The sequence below is a fragment of the Pelophylax lessonae genome (assembly GCF_965119305.1).
Source record: "Pelophylax lessonae genome assembly, chromosome: 2".
NCBI classification, from domain to species: Eukaryota; Metazoa; Chordata; class Amphibia; order Anura; family Ranidae; genus Pelophylax; species Pelophylax lessonae.
Window position 1 is genome coordinate 699,281,500 of NC_138769.1, and position 14,356 is coordinate 699,295,855.

Genomic DNA, 14,356 nt, shown 5'->3' on the forward strand with positions numbered 1-14,356 from the left:
TTTTTTTTTGAGAATTTCATATAAAAAATTTGAAAAATATTGTTATTTTTTCAAAATTGACGCTCTTTTTTTGTTTATAGCGCAAAAAATAAAAATCGCACAGGTGATCAAATACCACCAAAAGAAAGCTCTGTTTGTGGAAAAATAAGGACATCAATTTATTTTGGGTACAGCGTCGCACGACCGTGCAATTGTCCGTTAAAGTCACGCAGTGCTGAATCGCAAAATAGGGCCTGGTAATTGAGCAGCCAAATCCTCCGGGGCTAAAGTGGTTAAGAATGTCATTAAAGTGGAACTATATGCATCTGAGCACCATAAACCAAACATTCTATTTAATTCATTTTAAAAGTTTAACCTTTTTCGCTGCCAGAGCCGTGTTTGCATTTTTTTTCCACACGTTTAAAAAAATCAAATCATTTTTGGCCTGAAGATTACATAAAATCCCCAGACATTATAAGCAGACACCCCAGAGAATTAGGTCACGTGATATTAACGCAGAGGTTTAGGAAATGCAAAATTTCAGTAAAAAACACACTCAAATTTTAGGCCAAACAAATGACCTACATTTTTGGTAAAATATAAAAGACGAGGTTGCACTGAGTAATTAGATACCCAACATGTCAAACCTTAAATTTGTGTGCACCCGTGAAATGGTGATGAACTTCACTACCCTTCATTTTCTATAGGCAACACTTTAAACGCCCCCTACAGGTCATCAGTTTAGTGTTACAGAGGAGCTCTTGTGCTTGGATTATTGCTCTCACTCCAGCGTGCGCAGAAATATTTACCATGAGTATCGCAATCAAAGTTTTCATGCCTGCACGCTCTCGACGCGTGTGTTTATTTTCATACATGCATGTATGTGGGGTTTTTTTTTTTTATGTAAACACTGTCAGTAATGAATACAGGGATCCTCTTATTTACAAATCTCTGTGTTTATCCAGCAAGACGTCCCCCACACAGTTAGTAAGCACCCCCTAGGGACACATTTAACCTTTTGATCGTCCCTGGTGTTAACCCCTTCCCTGCCAGTGTCATTATTACAGTAACAATGCCTATTTTCTGACTTTTCTCTGTTGCATTGCAGTTAAGTGATGCATACAGGTCTCCCTTCCCCCCTCCCCTCCCTTCCCCCCTCGATGCCTGTGATTGAACAGTGAAAGGAGGAGTAGAACAATGACAAGCTCTTCTCCTATTAGCATTTTCCTTGGTAACACATGAGCACTGCTGCACAACTCATTGGCTCATTGTTTTGCTTCTCTCTCTCCCAGCCTGAACTCTGCTGTACATTGCAATGCAAGAGGCTGATACCAAGTCGTTTTCAGGTACTTCTATTGGCTGTATTACAAAAAAAATAAATGACATATTAATAAATATAGGGCTTAATCTGCTTGTGTCTTTTATATCTCTCCTGTAGTTCATCTAAATAAGGGCCAGCTCACACCATAGAAACACAGTCTGGATTTTGCTTTTTGACGCGTTTTTGATGCGTTCTTGGTGCGTTTTTGATGCAGTCCAGTGTTTTTTTCCCCCCTCTTTTTTCTTAACATTAAATAAGGACATATGTTTTCCAGTGCATTTTTGGTGCATTCCAGTGCCTTTTTTATGCATTTTACAGCTTTCCAGTACAGTCCAGTGCAGGAAAAGTGCAGCATGTTCTATTTTTTTTTTTCTGGAACTGGAACACACTGGAACTGCAAGCACTGGTGTGAACTAAGCCATTGGAAACCATATTATCGACTTTCCATGCTTTTTTGATGCAGAACAAAAAAAAAAAACGCACTGAACCTCATGTAGCGTGAACTGGCCCTAAGTCATTATATTGCTGTTATTCTTGAATCTTTGGCCACTAGAGGGCACTAGTATATATCTTTACTAGATTTACTATATACAAGACACATTCATAAATTCCATTATTTAAAGAAGATTTGTTGTCTCTTGTGCATCACTCATTATCGCAAACTGTAACAGATCATTAAAAAAACAAATAAAAGGAAATAAACTTTATTCTGTAATGTTCTTTTATTACACAGGTTCATGATAATTATCTTGATCTTTCCTTGATAAGGGATGGTAAATTCCAGACAAAGATAATGGCCCTCATATTGCACTCTTGAGCAGTAGGGTCATCAGGTACGTAGCATGTGCCATCCGCTCCGGTCAATATTTGCTGATCGGCGTTCCGCACACAGAAGAGCTAATTACCTCTCAAAGTTTCTGTGACAACTAATCCAGCCCGGTGTTGGAAAATGTCTCTTAATGTGGATATTCTCGTTGTCAATGCAAAACAGTAATTGCTTAGGAAGTGCATGAAGCCAGATAAGTTAAGTATACGATGATGGAGATTAGCAGGGTGGAAAAAAATAATCCCTAACAAAACAGGGCAGATTTTACTACCCTAATGTCACATTTTCATGCACTAGCATAGTGTCTGAATTTTTATTTTTTTCATTTCTATTTAGTTAAATGGTCACTAGTAAAACAACCCATTCAGTTTAAAATAGAAGTGAAAGGCAAAACATTTGTGTATAGATATAAAAAAAACAATATAAATATTGGGGGGCTGGAGAGAAACAACAGCACCCTAATCTTCCCAGTGAATGGCTGTGCAGCAGGGGTGTGTCAGGACAAGCCTGATCATTGGAGGAGAGTAGGCCGAGTTCCCAGCATAGCTAGAGAACTGACCACTCTGTTCTCTCCTGCTTAGAGTGGTCAGTTTTTCATAGTAAAGCAAGGAGACTAGCAGGAATGCCAAGGATTTCACACAAAGGAAGCGATACAAAGAGATCAGGATGCTTTCTCATACAAGTACGTGGTACAGTACTCACATATCAGTGATATGAAACGCTGCTTTTCTAGATTCTTATTGTTTTACAGCAGCCCTGCAGTAAGATTTTGTTTAATTTTACCAATGGGGTACGCTCACCTCCAAATAATGACCCCTGAATCAACAAGAAAGTCAAAATGCACAGATTCCCACTAGCCTGGGATAGGGCATAACTGGTGTAAAGAAGTCCTGATCGTTTCTGATATTCACACAGTTTTCACAGCATGCATGAAAAAGATATATAAAACAATCTTAAGTGCTCTCTGAATGTAAAAACACACGCTTTATTGTTAAGGTCACTTACACAGTAATCCTCTTGTTAAATGCACATGAAGGCTAGTACAAACACAGTGCTAAACAAGGAATTCCAGGTAGCAGCAGGTGACATCACAAAACATATCTCCTTCTACCCATACGCGTTACGTCCTATGGGACTTTGTCAGCGGGGTAGGGCTACGGTATCACCCGGTCTTTAATATAGAGCATCGGCTGCCATGGGAACGGGATAGCTCGTACCCGCTGCGTAGCCATACTGAGCACACTGCTGCCTTCCTTGAAATCAAACAAAATTTTAATAAAAATTAAAAAATGCTATGGCCACGCTCAATATGAACAGTGGACATTTGGACCAAATAAGGCCTCATAGATATACATATAGAACAGGATAACAAACGGGATCATAAAAAAAAAAATGTATGCCCTGAATATATCCTACAATAATGCACCATTATAAAAACATATTTGTTAATAATAATGACAACCGCGGCTATCCGTTACCAAAGATATATAAAAAACATATTAAAAAATATCTGGAAATCCATTATCATGATCACTAATAAATGATAAATTTAATCACACAGATGACCTACGCCACAAATACAGCCCCCTCTGGACTAAATTTAATAGATCGCTGTCACTGTCACTATCTATCTGAAATGAAGCAATTCAGATCGAACACCACATTCAATCCGGATGGCAGGAGAACCTTAGTTTCAAAAATCCAAAAAGATTCTCTTTGGCTAAGGCGCCTGATGAAATTCCCCTCTCTCAAATGCCTAGTAACCTTTTCGATTACCCAACATTTTTAACCCCTAGGGTTTTTATCATGACACATCTGGAAATGTTTAGAGACACTATGGGGTTGATTTACTAAAAGCAAATAGACTGCACTTTGCAAAGTGCAGTTTCTCCAGAGCTTAGTAAATGAGCAGAAGCTCTGCTGACTTCCATCATCCAATCATGTCAGGTTTTCTTTTATTTTTCCTTGCACATGATTGGGTATTCTTTGCACATGAAACTTTTTCTCATTTACTAACTTCTGGACCAGCTGCACTTGCAGAGTGCAACTGCACTTTGTAAAGTCAACAGTCAATTCGTTTTTAGTAAATCAACCTCTATGTGTTCTGAGGCCTTTTTTTTTTTCATTTACATGTTCCCCTATGCGAAAACTCAATTCCTTGGAGGTCCTCCCTATATACTGGAGGCTGCAGTTGCATTCGAGCATGCAGACTACCACCTGAGTGCTGCAAGTAATAATAGCGTTAATTTTGTAACTTTTTTTAGTAACAGAAGTCGTAAATTCTTTACGCCTTTTGTTGTTATATTTGGAGTGTCTACATGCTGAACATCGTCCACAGGCATAAAAGCCAGACAAGAACGAAATGAGATGATTTTCACAAATTATTGGGGGATCCACCAAGCCAGGGGCTTCTAAATCCCTAAGCGTTTGACAAAAAAAATCAAAACTTGGTGGGACATTGCTTTTATTGAGGAATATGTTTCCTCTAAATTGGTCCCTAGAAGGTTAAGGTGGGATCTTCCACCTAATAATGGCTTACTTGATGAAGAGTCTTTACAGGAATGGTATGATTTTTTTAATAAAAAGGGTTTAGAAGTTGTAGAGTTCCTTTTGAAACGTAAACAGAGAAAAATGAGGGTCCTAGATTCTCAAATTAACCACTTTACGTCTGCTCACAGTAATACTACTGCGGCAGAGTGGCTCGTTATCGTCTGACGACGTAGTATTAACGTCGTCAGACACTCCCCCTTCTGGGCGGCGCTTGCGCGCCGCCGGAGGCTCGCTCCCACTGTTTTCATTCACAGCGGGAGTCGGGCCAGGGGAGGAGCAGCGGCGATCGCCGCTGCTCTGCCCCGATCGCCGGGGATCTAGTGTGGAGATCCGCCCGCCTGTGTAAACACAAGCGGACGGATCTCCATAGTGACAGGGAGTGACAGATCGGACTGTTCAGCATAGCTGTACATCCGATCTGTCCATGACTCACTCCGTCACCTCCCCCCCTACACGTCAGTAAGCACCAGGCATACATTAACCCCTCCCTCTCCAATAAAATTAACCCCTTCCCTGCCAGTGTCATTTTTACAGTAACAGTGCATATATATAGCACTGATTACTGCAGTAATGTCACTGGTACCCCCAAAAGTGTCAAAAATGTCAGTCAAGGGTCCGATCTGTCCGCCGCAATGTCGCAGTCCGTTAAAAAAAAAAACACCAAAAATGACAGAAATCTTTCCCTTTGTTAGTAAACGCAATAACTTTTGCGCAAACCAATCAAAATACGCTTATTGCGATTTTTTTTACCAAACATAGGTAGCAGAAAACAAATTGGCCAAAAATTTTTTAAAAAATTGGTTTTTACATCTTTTTTGGGGGGAATTTCATATAAAAAAATGTTAAAAATATTGTTATTTTTTCAAAATAAACGCTCTTTTTTTGTTTATAGCGCAAAAAGTAAAAATCGCACAGGTGATCAAATACCACCAAAAGAAAGCTCTGTTTGTGGGAAAAAAAGGACGTAAATTTCGTTTGGGTACGGCGTCGCACGACCGCGCAATTGTCAGTTGAAGTCGCACAGCGCCGAATCGCAAAAAGTGGCCTGGACGGAAGACAGCAAAATCCTCCGGTGGTAAAGTGGTTAAAGAGGTTAAAACTAAAATTTAACCTCTTAAGAAACCCCTGAATTCTCTAAGCTATCAGGTGAGCTTAGAAATAAAATGTTGAAACGGCTATGGAATCTTCTGATAGGAAAAAAAAAAAAAAGATAAGTTTATCAGAGATTTAGAAGATTTTGCACAGAAGGATGTTTATAATCTTTAATCATCAGTTTTGTAAAATTGATTTAACCACTTAAGGACCAAGCCTATTTCTGACAAATGTTGTTTACAAGTTAAAATCAGTATTTTTTGCTAGAAAATTACTTAGAACCCCCAAACATTATATATATATATTTTAGCAAAGACTCTGGAGAATAAAATGTCACTCAGTGAAAGATGTCACGCCGAGTAAAAAGAAACCTAACATGTTACAGTTTAAAATTGCGCACACTCGTGGAATGGCGACAAACTACGGTACTTAAAAATCTCCATAGGTGACGCTTTAAACAATTTTACCGGTTACTAGTTTACAGAGATGTATAGTAACTGAGTAGAACTACTTCACCGAAAGGCGGTATCTGTACTTTCCTGGAGTAGAATTTTTTTCTCCTAATTCCACTTTTACTTCACTAGATTTTTTCGATGATTTCAATACTTCTACTCCGATATTTTTTTTTTGTGCTGCATAGTTACTCGTTACAATTATAAAAATGACCACTGCCAGAACAGTAGATGGCACGTTTCATGAAGTTCAAAAAAATGTGTATAATGTCATGTGTAAATCAGCGCATACGAAAATAAATGCTACTGTATGTATAAATAAAATGGTCTACATATCTGCTGTTAAGGGGAAAGAGAACCTCCCCCAACCAAGGAGAGTCACAAGCGTACATAGACCTTTTTTCTGAGGCTGATTTTGCTTTTTTCACTGGAAGTTGAGAGCACAGGTTTTGCAGTTTTGTTTCACTGGAAGAGTCTATTTGGATATTATTTTGCACTTACCTTCATCCGCCGGGTAAGGGGGAAATCCACAAAGTGGTGGGAGTCTGCACCTATTATTTGGAATAGCACCTGTTTGATTCCTGCACCTTTGAAAAAATATTCATCTTGTTTTGTCACATATATATATGGTATAATGGTATTATGGCATTATATATATATATATATATATATATATATATATATATATATATATATATATATATATATGGACTTTTTATTGACTTTGATTTCATACACTCGGCCTTTATTTCATGATTGGAATATATTGTTGTATATCACATTGGTTTATATATGATTTTGCGCACAAATAAGCTGTGGAGAAAAAAAACATGCAGGGAAGAGAAGGAGGGATGCTTTAAAGGGGAAAGGGAGGGACATACTTTATCTGTTTTTGTTTACAAAAAGTTACAGCCAAAGGAATTGTGATTGTCCTTTAGGTTAATCATTTGAAATAATAAAAAAACAATATGATGTTCAAACTTTTGACTTTCTTTAATAACTACATAACACAGTACTTGTACTTTTACTTTCAGTACTTGAGTAGCAAATTTTTTTTTAAAAACTACTGGTACTTTTACTTTCAGTACTTGAGTAGCAAAATTTAAAAAAAAACTACTTGCAATACTTAAAGCGGAGTTCCGGGCAGAGAAACGTTTTTTTCCTGAACATACCCCCGGGACAGTCAGGGCTAGCACATTCCACAATGGCTAGCCTCTGATCTGTCCCGGTTCGCACTTACCTTTTAGAAGAAATACTTACTTAGAAATTTTCTTCCACAGCGTTTCCATCTCGGTTGTGGGCAGCTGAAGCCGGCGTGGTCCTCTTCTCTGTCTTCTTCCGCGTCTTCGTGTCCCAGAATGCACTGCACCGGCCCCTCTCGTCACTTCCGGTGCGGCGCCGCATTCCTAAACAGCTTCTGGGCATGCCCAGAAGCTGTTTAGCAGGGGAATGCGGCGTCGCCCGGAAATGATGAGCGGGGCCGGTGCGGCGCATTGATTCCTGGGAGCTATGACGTTTAGCTCCCAGGAATCATCGCAAGGCAGGAAGTGACGGGGTGAGCCTCGGCGCTGGAGGAGGAAGCTGTCATAGGTGAGTATTTACGATCTTCAATAAAAAGGTGAGTAAACAAAAAAAAAAAAAATAACTATCCAATTCCTTTTCAGGTGCGGCATACCTAGCGGAGGGGCACAAAAAAAAAAAATCTTTTTTGTGCCCGGAACTCCGCTTTAAGTACAAAAAATGTTGAATACTTTAGTACTTCTACTCGAGTCACTTTTTGATAGAGCACTTCCACTTCTACTCAAGTCACTTTTTGATCGAGCACTTGTACTTTTACTCAAGTATGGGTTTCGAGTACTTTATACAAGTGTGCTAGTTTAGAGTTACAGAGGAGGTATTTTGCTAGAAATATTGCTCTCACTCTGTGGTGATACCTCACAGGTGTGATTTGAACACCGTTTTCATTTGCGGGCGCGACTTACATATGTGTTTTCTTACGTGCGCGAGCTCACGGGGACGAGGGCTCTTTAAAAAAATATATATATTTTTATAAAAGAAAAACATTTTTTTTCCTATTTATTTTATTTTATTTTTAACTCAGTTTTTTTTAAAATCGCATCACTTTTATTGCTGTCACAAGGAATTTAAAAATCCCTTGTGACAGTAAAAGGGAGTGACAGGTACTCTTTATGGAGGGATCTGGGGTCTAAACGATCCCTCCACTGCACTTCAAAGTATTCAAAATGCTGAAATCTGCATTTTTGAATATTGTCACTTTTTTTAAATTGGCGCCGTTGGCAGCCGAGTAAACCAGAAGTGACCTTGTGAGCTTATTAATAATGTTCATATAAAAGAACATCTGAGTAGCAGTGACCATAATATGATTTCATTTAATGTTAGCTGTAAGCAACAAATGCATACAGCAAATATAAAAACACTTAACTTTAAGAGAGCAAATTTTCCAAGGATGATGGCTGCTCTCCAGGACTTAGACTGGGAGGGAATATTGGCATAAATGAGCACAAAACAGAAATCAGAATTCTTCAAAAAGACTTTATGCAAACTCACTGCAAAGTATATTCCCATGGGTAATAAGTTTAAAAGGCTAGAAATAAAACCTATGTAGCTCACAGTCAAAGTTAAAAAAAAAAAGCTGTAAACAATAAGAAAACAGCTTTTTAAAAATATAAAAATGAAGGAACACTATCATTGTTTAATTGTTACAAAAAATATAACAGAATATGTAAAAAGGAAATCAAGGACGCAAAAATTCAAAATGAAAATGAATGACAGAATGCAAAAGATAGTAGGACAAACCCCCAAAAATTCTTCAAATACATTAACAGTACAAAGGTCAGGTCTGAGCATGTAGGCCCTTTACAAAATAATCAGGAGTGGGTGACTGGGGACAAAGAGAAGGCAAATTTATTAAACACTTTCTTCAGCTCTGTGTATACAAAGGAGCATGGGGGAGCTCATGACCATAATGAGGACGGTATTGACACAGCCCCAAATGATCCACAATGGCTCAAAAGTGATACGGTCCAGAAATATTTAGACAGAATAAAGGACCATACACACTATAAGATTTTCTGAAGACTTTTTCCTTCAGATTTACCTTTTCCAGATTGCATACAAATTGAAAGTGTTTAGGTTTGACCTCATATTATCTGGTTTTGGTAAATCTAAAGGAAAAAGTCTTCAGAAAATCTTATAGTGTGTATGGCCCATAAGGGTGGATAAATAGCCTGGACCAGATGACATCCACTCACACATCCTAAAAGAATTGAGCTCTGTAATTTCAAAGCCTTTGTTTCTAATTTTTAGGGACTCGTTAAGGACTGGAATAGTACCACTGGATTGGCGTAGGGCCAATGTGGTGCCGGTGCCTATATTTAAAAAGGGATCAAAGTCTTTGCCAAGTAACTATAGACTTGTTAGTTTAACTTCTATAATCTGGAAGATACTAGAGAGTTTAATAAAAGACCACATAGATGAGTTCTTGCTGGAAAAAAATATTTTAAGCAACAGACAACATGGATTCATGAAAGACAGAAGTTGTCAAACAAACCTGATTTCTTTTTATGAGGAGGTAAGAAAAACCTTGGACGGAGGGGTGGCTGTGGACGTAGTATACTTGAATTTTGCAGAAGCGTTTGACACAGTTCCCCACACACGGCTAATGTGTAAGGTAAAGTCTACTGGCTTGGAAAGATCAGTTTGTAAATGGATAGAAAATTGGCTAAAAGATAGAATTCAGAGAGTAGTGGTTAATGATTCTTACTCTGAATGGTCTAAGGTTATCAGTGGTGTACCCCAAGGTTCAGTGTTGGGACCCTTACTTTTTATTATCTTTAAAAATGATATAGGGTCTGGGATTAAAAGTACCATTTCAGTCTTTGCAGATGACACCAAGCTATGCAGTGGAATAACTTCTTTACAGGATATCTCTAACTTACAAGCCAACCTCAATGCACTCAGGCCGGCATTAGGGGGGGCAAACTGGGCAACTACCCAGGGCCCCGGATCTCCAGGGGCCCCGGGCCCCGTGCCGGGCCGGACTGGCCAATCGGCAGGGGTCGGCAAGGTGTCCGCACACGGACACTGGTGTCCGTGAGCGGTCCTTGCAGTGTCCGCCGCCCGCGCCGCAAGTGTCACTTTGCCCATCTGCCGAGAAGAATCTCAGTTCAATCCCCGATGCGATGCGAACGCTCGGGGGCGGAGCCTCAGGCCTCCCTCGGATTGTCCGCTCCCGCCTCCTGCTTGGCTCTACCTCTTGGCACCGCCCACAAAGTTGAGTGGTGGGGGAGACTGGAGAGAGACCTGCGTGCGCGGCTGCGCAGTGATCTCTCTCTCTGTGACTGAATCTGGGCTGGCTGGGGGAGGGACTGTCTGACTGACCAGGAGAACTTCTGACCTGGAGAAGAAAAGGAGGATGGTAACGGTAGGTTGTGTGGACTCACTGAACTGGAGGTCTGGGAAGGGAACCCTGCTTGGCCTGCTCTAAGGGGGATCTATGGGGGACCTGGGATGGCTGACCTGCCTGCCTTTGCCTGCTCTAAAGAGGGATTTATAAATTTGGGGGACCCTCACCCTGGCCTAGGCCTGTTCTAAAGGGGGATCTAGAGGGTCCCCCTAGATCCCCCTTTAGAGCAGGCCTAGGCCAGGGTGAGGGTCCCCCATATTTATAAATCCCCCTTTAGAGCAGGCAGGTCAGCCATCCCAGGCCCCCCTCCATAGATCCCCCTTTAGAGCAGGCCTAGGCTAGGGTGAGGGTCCCCCATATTTATAAATCCCCCTTTAGAGCAGGCAGGTCAGCCATCCCAGGCCCCCCCTAGATCCCCCTTTAGAGCAGGCCTAGGCCAGGGTGAGGGTCCCCCATATTTATAAATCCACCTTTAGAGCAGGCAGGTCAGCCATCCCAGGTCCCCCACAGATCCCCCTTTAGAGCAGGCCAGGGGGAGGGTCCCCCATATTTATACATCCCCCTTAAGAGCAGGCAAGGGAGTCCCTTGCCTGCTCTAAAGGGGGATGTATAAATATGGGAGACCCTCACCCTGGCCTATGCCTGCTCTAAAGGGGGATCTATGGGGGACCTGCCTGCCCTTGCCTGCACTAAAGGGGGATCTATGGGGGATGGTGGACCTGCCTGCCCTTGTCTTCTCTAAAAGGGGATTTATGGGGGGCCTGCCTGCCCTTGCCTGCTCTAAAGGGGGATGTATAATTATGGGGCACCCTCACTCTGGCCTGCTCTAAAGGGGATCTATGGGGGACCTGCCTCCCTTACCTGCTCTAAAGAGGGATGTATAAATATGGGGGACCCTCACCCTGGTCAGGCCTGGTCTAAAGGGGGATCTATGGGGGACCGGCCTGTATGGGGCACGCTGTGGTCACTCTGCATTGAAAGGGGGCACGCTGTGGTCACTCTGCATTGAAATGGGGCACGCTGTGGTCAGTCTGCATTGAAAGGGGGCACGCTGTGGTCACTCTGCATTGAAATGGGGCACGCTGTGGTCACTCTGCATTGAAAGGGGGCACGCTGTGGTCAGTCTGCATTGAAAGGGGGCACGCTGTGGTCACTCTGCATTGAAAGGGGGCACGCTGTGGTCACTCTGCATTGAAAGGGGGCACGCTGTGGTGAGTCTGCATTGAAAGGGGGCACGCTGTGGTCACTCTGCATTGAAATGGGGCACGATGTGGTCAGTCTGCATTGAAAGGGGGCACGCTGTGGTTAGTCTGCATTGAAAGGGGGCACGCTGTGGTCTCTCTGCATTGAAAGGGGGCACGCTGTGGTCAGTCTGCATTGAAAGGGGGCACGCTGTGGTTAGTCTGCATTGAAAGGGGGCACCCTGTGGTCTCTCTGCATTGAAAGGGGGCACGCTGTGGTCTCTCTGCATTGAAAGGGGGCACGCTGTGGTCTCTCTGCATTGAAAGGGGGCACGCTGTGGTCTCTCTGCATTGAAAGGGGGCACGCTGTGGTCAGTCTGCATTGAAAGGGGGCACGCTGTGGTCAGTCTGCATTGAAAGGGGGCACGCTGTGGTCTCTCTGCATTGAAAGGGGGCACGCTGTGGTCTCTCTGCATTGAAAGGGGGCACGCTGTGGTCAGTCTGCATTGAAAGGGGGCACGCTGTGGTCAGTCTGCATTGAAAGGGGGCACGCTGTGGTCACTCTGCATTGAAAGGGGGCACGCTGTGGTCAGTCTGCATTGAAAGGGGACACGCTGTGGTCAGTCTGCATTGACGGGGCACGCACTGCATGATTTTACCTTTTATGAACAAGAAATCAACGTTGTGCTGGTATGACGACGCAATGCTATGGGGCTGGTATGTAATTTTTTCCAGGGCTGGTTTTCATACCCAGTCCGGCCCTGGCCCCGTGTCACTGTCAGCAGCGGGCTCCATTTTACAAAGGGGCCCCGTCACTGTCAGGAGCTGGCTTCATCTTCCAAAGGGCCCCCAGCCGCCCCCTATCAGTGTCACGCTGCCTCCGCTCCACTATGTGTCCCGGCGGGCGGATACAATGCGCTGCGCATTGTAGGCTTAAAGCCTTGTCTACACTGGATTTTTTCTCGATGAAAAATTCATAGTTGCATTGATTTTGTTATATTTTATTTATTCTATTTAATATTATTTAATTAAAGCATATTTTCATGTAGTTGTATGTTTTATTTGGCTAAATTGATTAAATGCGCCTATATTTTTGGTAGAATATAAAAAAATTTGGGGCCCCACTTTTAGGTTTGCCCAGGGCCACACTTTGTCTAAAACCGGCCCTGAATGCACTGTTTCATTGGGCAGCTATGTGGCACAGCAGGTTTAGCCCCGGTTCACACTATAGCGCTGACAAACATTGCATGTGATTGGGAGCGCACTGCTCTGAAAATCACACGAGATGTCTGTGCGATGCGAATTTAGCCATACATATTGTATGGCTGAATTTGCATCTGATTCGGACAGAACACGCACAGGACCCTTTTTTGGGTCTGCAGCAGAATTGGATCGCGTGGTGGTTCACACCAAGGCGATCTGATTCATGTCCGAACTGACAGTTCGCACTGCGATATGCAAACAGATCTGGGGTTGTCATTAACTTTGTATTGACACCCCCAGCAATTCGTATATGGCAGTGTAAACTGCCTGCATTTTGAATGCAATGCGGGAACCCACAGTGGGATTCACAGGGTTCCCGCATCACATATATGTGAACCGAGCCTTAATGTGGATAAATGTAAAGTTCTGCACTTGGGGGCTAAGAATATGCATGCAGCATACATGCTAGGTGGAGTAGAACAGGGGGAATCCATAGCGGAGAAGGATCTGGATGTTCTGGTAGATCCTAAGCTTAATAATAGCATGCAATGCCAAGCTGCGGTTTCCAAAGCGAGCAAAGCGCTATCTTGTATTACGGTAGGAGAGGCATGGACTCCAGAGAGAGAGATATCATTTTTTAAATTTTTTTTATTTCTTTATTGAAAAGAAAGTACCAAATTACAGCATCAGCACAATAGAACATAAGAACGTCAAACAGTAAAGTATGGGAAAGCGTACAAACAAGAACTGTGCTATCCTGACAGTCAGTGAGTATAGAAACTGCATCGGAAACAAAGGTACTGTAAATGAACAACTAAACTTGTCAGCAAGGTGGGAGCACTCAGCCCACTCGGGGTGTAACAGGAGTAGGAAACAGTGGGTATGCACAGTACAGCCGAGAGTTCCCAACGGAGCGTCCTGAAAAGGACGTATCTAATATACAAGGAAATAGGCCGACTGAGTAGTCTCAGCATAGAGAGTTTCAGGATAACAGAAGGAGAACAAGAGCAAGAGGGGGAGAGAAAAAAGGGGGGGGAGAAGAGGAAACAAGGGCAGGCAGAAGAAAAGGTAAATATGGGCAGGCAGGAAGGGCCGGGGCAGGGTCCCCCGGGCAGCCCGCTGCGTGGGCACCACTTACTCCTTGACAATGTAGATTAGGCACCCTACTGGTAAGCATCGGTACCAGTGAAGTGCAGCCATGGCATCCACTGACTCCATGTCTGCTCCTCCGTATTTCTCAGGGTGGCAGTCAACTCTTTCATCCGGTGGATCTCGTTAATTTTGGAATACCAGAGCTCACGGGATGGTGGTTGGGTCTCCACATAG